A 9,594-nucleotide genomic window follows, 5' to 3' on the forward strand; every position below is an offset into this window, starting at 1 on the left:
TCTTCTGGATTGGGTTCAAGATTACAAGGCTAAGGAGTTGTACATTAATAGTCGTGAACCCAAATTTTTATCGGCTGTTCAACGACGGTTATAAAATTAAAAATAAATGAATAAAACTTTTAAGCGAGTTGTGACATCTTCTTAGGATGATTTTCATGAAATTTTTAAGAATAGGGTGGAATAAAAATGTTATAACAGAAAAAATTTTAAAAAATTTGGATTTTATTTACATGCAGATTTGTATTAATTAAATAAAAAATATTGAATACAGCTTTGTTTATGGGATATTAAATAGCATTTGTTGACCAGATTTGAAAAAAAATATTTAATCATAGACAACGTTACTACAAACTTTCGAACAGATAAATGGATTCCCTAGTTCATTATTCTTAAAAATTTGTATTTAACTATCATTTCTTTCCAATCATCCACTTAGATTTGAAATTTCATTTCACTTAATAAAATCGCATGTTAAATTAAATGTTAAAGTTGTTTTTTAATAAAAACTAAATGTTTTATTAAAAAATTAAACATAAAGGAAAAGGAACAATTTCTTTACAAACATCATGATACACTTTCCAAAAAATACGCCTTTTATCTTTTTAAGCTGGATTAGTTTTAAATTCAATATTTAAATTGAAATCCACCAAACCGATATTTTTTTGTTTGTTTTCTTTTAAAAACTTTTCACAATTCTTCGAATACTTATAGGGATATGAACGATGTGATTTTATCGAGTATTGCATCACTTTTCAAGTTTGAGCATTTTGTAAATGATGGAATTTTAACTAAGCAACATTAAAGGATAAGCAATATCAATCTTGAAAAATTTCAATTTTTGAAAGCTTTTTACGATAGATATTATAGATATTATATAACGATGAACTTAAATAAATCTTTTTAGAAACCTTAACGAAAATAGAAGTAAAAAAAAGCGTACACATAAGGGAACACGAAATAAAATTAACTAACGGAAAACATAAGCGTTTTTAAAATCTGAAATGACTGGAGAAGTGGGACAAAAACATCAAAATCTGTTTGATCGCCCAGCAAATAAAAAAAATTGAAAGAAGTTGAAATCAACGTGGAAAAAAATAAAGCATTCTCCTTTAAGAAAAAAATAAGAATTCGGCTTAAATTTATATATATCTATCTCTGTATCTGTCCGTCTGTGTGTCTGTATCTGTCCGTCTGTGTGTCTGTATCTGTCCGTCTGTCTGTCTGTGTCTGTCCGTCTGTCTATCTGTATCTGTCCGTCCGTCCGTCTGTCTGTCTGTCTTATATTTATATTATATCTGTCTGTCTTATATAATTTATATATATATATATATATATATATATATATATATATATATATATATATATATATATATATATATATATATATATATATATATATATATATATATATATATATAAATTAGTTAAATTGTTATGTTGTTTTCCATGCATCATCACGCCTGCTTTATGATGAAATAAGAAAAGTTTCGGTATTAAATAAATAAAGCTATATTCGATTTAAAATTCATTTTATTAGCATTCATTGGTGCTTTTATGGAAATGGGCTAAAAAAACTAAAAGCGTAAATTTGATTCTTAATCTTTTTTTATAGAAATTGATTTGTTCATGAAGATTTTTACTTAACATAATTGTAGAGTGCGTGAGAGGACGCTATACCGGGTGCGAAACCGTTCAAGATAAATTCTCTTTCAACTACATTAGTAATTTAAAATATAGAAAAATGCGAGATCAGATATACCAATTACATTAGAGTAATCTACAAGTTTCAACATTTGAAAAATCTTAGTTTAATTTTGGTTTATCTAAACTTACTTTTTCTCTGTATTTTAAATTACTAACGTAGTTAAAAGAAGTAAGTTTTCTCGGGTGGTATAGCGTCCTCGTTAAGCAGGCAGACTTCAGTTTAACACTAAACATAACCGGTCAAATGTCCGTTTAACAACTTTTGCATCGAAAATACGCTCATCATACGCTCATCGGTTTTTGCACATTTGACTTTTTCTAACAATTATACACAGTAATAAAAATTCTATTGTAATATTGATATTAATCATGGGTACAAATACTACTTCAGGGTAAGGGTAGAGATTACGAAATCAATTATTTCGGTTTCCGTAATTTGAAATATCGTCGGGACAAATTAATAAGCAAATTAATCATTCTCTTGATATTGTTGTTGGTGTTGTTGTTAATTTACGTCGCACTAGAGCTGCACAATGGGCTATTGGCGACGGTCTGGGAAACATCCCGGAGGATGATCCGAAGACATGCCATCACAATTTTGATCCTCTGCGGAGGGGATGGCACCCCCGCTTCGGTAGCCCGACGACCTGCGCGCGAAGTCGAGCACTTTACGGTAGCACAGTTTAACGAGGACCCATACCGCACACCCTCGGTCCCTACGCAGACTGATCCAAGTGGTCACCCACCCGCACACTGACAATCATTCTCTTGAATAACTTAGATTGAGCCCTAGTATGTGAAAACACGATTATTTTTTAAATATTTTTAGGCGCTGTATCTGCGTCCCCCCCCTCCTCTTTTCAATTTTTTTTCTTTTTCTTTTCTTTTTTCAATTCCTACTGTAAATTGACACTCTCCCTCTATCTTGTTAAAATTTCCAATCGTTAATAAAATACTTTTCATTCATCGCGCTTGTTTATCGGCACGTGACTTTCTCCCGTACATGTATGAAGTCGATAGGGCACTTCCCGATAAAGATATCGGGAGAAAGAATAAATGCCCCTTACCTGACAGATTGAGAATAAATGATAATTGGCGAAAATCTAAAGAATGTCAGAAGCATTGGCGGCATAGAATGCAAAATGTATACTGGTATATTTGTGTTATTTTCTATAGAAAACGCCAAATAAACGGGTATTTATATAAAAGGGTTTAATTAAAGGTTTTTATATAAAAAGTATTCTAAATAGTAAAGCCTAAATTATTAAATATTTTAATGAAACAAAAGAATACAAAGTGTAGTGTAAGTATCAGAACATGATCATTTTTAATTAAACTTCAAATACATGTGCTAGCATTTTATTTTTTATTTTACTTTTAACTAAAAGGGGCTTCCTGAATAGGTGAAGTCTAACTTTATTTTTAGCACTCATAGGTGCACATGCATAATCATAGGGGGCACGTGCCCCCTCCAATCCTATTAAAAAAGTTCAAAAGATTTAAGCTGCTTATTTTTTTTGAACCTCTTCAAAGCTATTTTTATTTGTTATGAAAATGAAAATTTAAATATTAAATTTTTTCCATAATGTAACAAGAGCCGCAATGACTCAGCGGATAGAGTGTTCGCCTTCCAATGAGGTGAACCGGGTTCGAATCTCGGCGATGGATGGTTGACACGAATTCCGCATCCGACTTGCACCGACCACAGTGCTAACGTGAAATATCCTCCTTGGTGGACGGATCATAAGTTCGTGTCCCCTTGCCGTCAGGCTAACCGTGGGAGGTTCTCGTGGTCTTCCTCTCCATGTAACGCAATTGCGGGCTACTTGTATCAAAAAGTCATCCACGAAGGCGCATTTCTCTCAACACTTGATCCAGAAGTTCCCTTGTCTTCTGGATTTGGTTCAAAATGACAAGGCTACGGAGTTGAACATTAGTAGTCGTAAACCCAAAATCGGTTCGGCAATTCAAAGACGGTTATAAAATGAAATATAATGCAACAAAAAAATTTCTTTCCATAACGTAAGTTATATTTTCATAACCATTTAATTTTTAATAAATTTATTTAAATTCGAAATCAACGATTTCAATGAAACAAAATTATTGTTATTGCAAGTTTAAAATCGTAGTTAGTAGTTTTAGTTTAATTTACGCACAGTATAATTTTTATTATTTTCAATATGTAAGTGTAATAATCTTAAACGATACTTTTCCTGGCTGTTAAAAATTTTCTAGAATCGTTTTTAATTTTTTTGTTTTGTTTCATAGCAGCAAAGAAACTTAACAGCGTGTTGAAACTTACAACTCAAGAGTTATATTCTGATTTGCTTAAAACATGAATGTTTTGGATAAAAAAATTCCTAAGCTAGCTTTATATAATTATCTTGTGATTAGTAACCAATAAATTCCTTTTCTTACAGAAAATCTTTTTTTTTTTTACTGAACTGATTTTAAATGTAACATAAAATACTTCAGTATGTTTCCACAGAATATGTTCGAAATTATACTTGATTATCAAATAACTTTGAAAAATTTGGCACCTAAATTGGAAGACCACATCGTCCTAAATGTACAAAAAATCAAAAAGTGTCATACTGTTACACATAATAAAAATTTAAAATTTTAGATTTTAAGGTCATCTCATAAATCATCCCATCTAAGAATTGCATGGTTAAATTATAGATTATATTGCATTTACTTCTCTTAATAAATATATATATACGTCATATAATGTATGATATACCATCAAAGTTTGAAATAAACTAATTTCTAAAATAAAAAAACGTTAATCCACCCCCCTCACAAAATAACCTCACATCATACGAATATAGGTCAAAATTTGAGGCTACTTTGAAGAAAAAAATTAGTTTTTCATGCAATTTATATGAAAATAAACAGCTCTCTTAAATAATTTTCTTGAAAAATATTAAGTAAAAATAAATTCAAACACAAAATTCACCTTTCTGATATAGTTAGTCTTTGTTATAATTTAAAAAAAAAAATTCTGATGGGAAAAATGAATTTTTCCCATATTGAGATATTTTAAACTCTAAATATAATTTCCTAATACAGGCTGTTATTTACATGCGAACTGTCATGAAAGCATCTTAAAAATCATCTAAAAAGGGAGGGAGGTCTAAAATAATTTTTTCCACAGTATATAAAAATAATTTTAAAAAAAGCTCGAAAAAACTTAAATTCGAAACAGGAGACCCCTTCCACAATGTCAGATACATTCGTGCTATAGATCATGCCTACTGATTCAATATAAACTATAAGAAAAATTAACGGTCTTGCTCTTTGGAAACTATAATTTTTTTCCCATTTTTAAAAAATATAAAATCACGTTTGTAGCTCGTAATACTTGTTCTTTAACTTTGACAAGTCCAGCAGTGGATCGCAAAGACACGGTTCCCAGTAGAACACCGAAGTCAAACATCACTGGCTGCAGTCAGTAAGCGGGTGGGTAACCACTTGTATCAGCTTGCGTAGGAACCGAGGGTGCGCGGTATGGGTCTTCATCAAACTGTTCTACCGTAAAGTGCTAGACTTCGGGTGCAGGTCGTCGGGCTACCAAAGCAGTGGGGTCATCTCCTCTGCAGAGGATTAAAATTGCGATAGCATGTCTTCGGATCATCCTCAGGGATGTTCCCGAGACTGTCGCCATTAGCTCATTGTGCTATTGGCGACGCTGATAAAGTGCCTACCTTAACTTTGACAAGGATTTAGAAACCACAAACCTTTAGATGCAGACTCCCCGGTGGCGCAGTCGGTTCGAACATCGCTAGTCGAGAGCTTGGGTTCGATACTGGTGTTCATCTTTACAGTCGCCCAACATGATGCACGTTAAATCTGTCATGGATAAAAGTCCTCTCGTTAGTATGGTATAGAAAGGGGAGTATCAACTCAGGAATAGTCACATCGTCTGACTGAGCTCAAATTTACTCGACTAAAGCTGCTAAGTATCTTTATTTTGCATATGCAGGCTTTGTGAGCTCAAAGTATAGCTTAACCCTTTGTTAATTTAAGGAACAGATAGCCCAAGTTGGAGAAGCCCCTCTCCAACTAGGAAAAAAAAACAGGATATGCTTGGAATATGTAAAGGGATGGACCACCCCCTTACATTGGGTTGGCTGGAAATAAAGGCATTGTCAGGAAAACACATTATATGATTCGTTGACATTTAAAAACTGATATCTTAATTACCCTATTTTTGAAGTAATTAAAAAAAAATCCGGTTAGAACTGAGGAAACTTTGAACTTTAGTGGATGGTTTAACAGGTACTATTCAATGCTCCAATTTAAAGGGACGGAGCAGCTAAGTTCTAAAAAAAAATCTTGGAGTCATCGTTTTTTATCCTGCTTTCTCAGACTCGCTAAAATATATTCTTTAAATATGAACAATATAAATTAAACTCAAATTTATTAGATTTTCATCGCTACATATTTCTAGGTAAAAATCGAAATTTTTGTTATTTAAAGCTCTGGTCGCAGAAGTGTAGAGTCATAAGATCTTCGTATAAATTGCTAGGATATTTTCAGTTAAATTTTTTGCTAGCTTTAAGGAAATGAGAATTTGAAAGGAATTAGTACATTTATATGGATCTGGTTTTTTAGAATAATCAAAATCTTTGAAAGCTAATAAAAACTTACTACAGCAAATAGCTTCCATTGCGTCTAATAGAATTATCTTTTATACGAGGATGAAAACTTCATTCATTTCATTTCATTGGAAGTGTGTACACTTTTGTTAGTAGAAAAAATATATTGGTAATGACTGCTTATCAAAATGGCCAGCATTGCTTATCAAATTCATGTAGCTGGAATATTACGTTCGTGTAATAATGGAAAATTAAGATCGAGATTTAATGGTTTTGAAAAGGTCTACCTCCACCTCAGCATTTAGAAAATTCTGAAGAAGCTATTTCATCATCGATTCATTCATCGATCATTCATCGATTTGTACAGTTTAATTTAATTCATTAAATTTTGTTCTAATGAACCTAGTCACAGAATGTTACAAAACTTTTTTTTGAAGTTTTTTAAAGTTTTAAAAATGCTTTAAAATTTAAGAAACTTGGAATAACCTTGAAATGCAAAAAAAAAAATATTTAAATTTGGAAACTAGGTGCAAAGGAGCTTTCAATGAATAGAAAGAGTTAGAAAAAATAACGGAATTAGTTTAACCTACTAATACACAACGAGAAAAATTCTCTAACCTTTGACGCAGATTAGACACTAGTTTCTCTTTTTATATATTTCTGACGCTTTAATCACAAGTAAAAATTATAGTTTGGTATTTTTAATCATAAAACCAGTCTAATAGTTAATTTGCAAAATTATCCAAAATATATACTGAAATATATCAAAAGTTTTAATTTTTTTCCTCATTTAATCAAAAATTCATTCATCGATTTTGTAAATTAATGAAATTTCAATGATAAATATTTCATAGACCTAATTAACTGCAAATAAGTTTAATTGTTTAGAACTGAGCTGCGTTGGAATTTTAACTTTACACCAGGAAAAACTAGTATAAAATAGAATATGGCACAACTAATAAAAATGCTAAATATAATATTTTCATTTGTTTCAACTTTTATACAAAAGTACGAAATGTTTAATAAAAATACTGCGTCAAAGAGTTAACACTTTCAAAGTTACACGGCTTTCGGAAGAAGTAAACCATATTAAGAAATTTAGGATAATTCTCCACACTTAATTTTCCTGAGCGATTCAGAAAACGATATTGCAGAAATAGTTTTCATATCTGATAAGAAAGCTCTTTCATTCCTGCCAGAAAGGATAATTTTACTTTCGATGTCTACAGACTTGCTCGAATTCGATCTCCCAACTAGGCTAGGAAAATATTCCTTTAATAAAAAAAAGAGCAGATTTTGACTGGTATAAAAATTAAATTCTTTTAAAACAGTGTCTTAATGTTAAACTGAATTTAGTCCTGACGACATTTACGTTTGCTTTAACAACTATCCGTAAAGTATAAGTATTTACAGAAAAGTCCAACTAACATCCTAATTCCACATTTTGTATAAAATCAGGATAAATGCGTCAATATCCTCATTATCTGTAAAGGGGTAATTTAAAACTGAATAACTCATTTCAGTGGGAAATAAAAATTTCTGCATATCAAGAAATTAAAGCCACTATGTCTGTCAAATAATTTTATTAAAAAGAGCATTTTATAATACATATATTTAAAACCGCATCTTTACATGTTTAAAACTAATTTGTAAATGAGAGTAACAACATCTTAATTTACATGGAGCTCTAATCACATTTACAATAAAGTCTCATTAAAAACTTACATGAACAACATTAAGCTTCTGCCCTATTTACAGAACATCTTACATAAATAGAAATATCTTACATAATTTACATCAAAATATTTATATTCACATGGATTTAAAGTATGAAATGAACAGTGAGATATGAAAACAGCAACTTTGCTATTCAGTTGCACAATACAGAGTCAGAAATATTTATGATCCTCTATTGAAAATTCTCATTGCAAAAATATGTATCATTCATCAAAAAAATTAACCTATATACATTTAAATTTACATTAATTTTATCTCTTTCTAAATAGTATATTACACAAAAGAAATCGGAAAGTTAACACTAAAGATTTTACTTCAAAATTTTCTTCTACAACTAAAACTATTCCATTAGTTTTTGATAAATTTAAAAATGTTTAAACTTTTATATATGAAAGGCAGATTTGCGCATTTAGTTTAATTTCTGGACTGCATTTTTAGATAAAACAGACGCTATTTTCGCTTGAGGTTCCAAGTTATTAGTTTAAATTTTTCCCAGCTTTTAATTTATCAATTTCAAAAAATGGCATAGTTAGAAGAAAAAAATTCCAAGAATTTTAAGAACGGAATTTTTCCCCGAGGGCTTAGTGCTACTTATACAGGTTTTATAATAAAAATTAGATAAGTTTTGTCGAACATACGATCAATATAGCGATTGAAGAAAACTGGGAACACTCGCTTTCTCAAAAGTCATTGCAGTATCATATTAAGAGTAAAAACTGAGTACATATTAAAAAATTAATGACTAGTTTCATGTTCTTTAATCAACAGATACTTCCGTTAAAGATTTAAGGTCTCTTCACAGCAAGAGGATACTGATCCACTACAAAAGAGTGCATGTGTGAATCGAGAAGTTCTGAAACGGCTAGACGAGTGTGAAGCATGACGAGAAAGCAGAACGGCCGTCTACCACTTCCACGTCAAATTCCACACTAGTCTAGAATAAGGCTCCTATACTATCAGAGCTGACCTATCAAGCAATATTGGAGCAAACAAGTTAGCAAGTTAGCGTTATGTTAGTATTAGTTATGTTATGTGCTTATGTTAGCTCTTTGCTCCAAAAATGAATGATAAGTCGGCCTGTTTAATTCAGGGGGTTCTAGTCTAGAACATACCGAAACTTCAGATTCACACTTATGCTGCAGATCGATGTCCCCAAATTGCGTAGACCTACTATATCAACTATAACCGCGTTTACTAGGCTGCACTCCATTCAGCTGTCTTATAATCGATGTCTTAATATTTACGTGCTATCACGTTTAAATTTGGTTCTCTGCAATTATAAAATGATACAGTTGCAATTTCGATATAGTATCTCAAGATTTACTTTGGTGTATCAAATTTTTATGGCACTCTTCTAATAATGGCGTTACCATGTTTGTTTGCTTTGAGTTAAGCGGTACTATTTTTAAAGTTTAATACCTAAAAGTAGATGAGAATTTCATATAAATTTTAATTCTTAGAAAGTTAGACTTAAATTAACTTTCGGAATCTGAACTGTTTTAAGATTTTGTATAATATAACCCTGGTGTTCTAACATTATTGAATTTTAAAT

The sequence above is a fragment of the Parasteatoda tepidariorum genome, chromosome 2 (genome assembly GCF_982258835.1).
Source record: "Parasteatoda tepidariorum strain Cologne lab strain chromosome 2, Ptep-v5.0, whole genome shotgun sequence".
Lineage (NCBI taxonomy): Eukaryota > Metazoa > Arthropoda > Arachnida > Araneae > Theridiidae > Parasteatoda > Parasteatoda tepidariorum.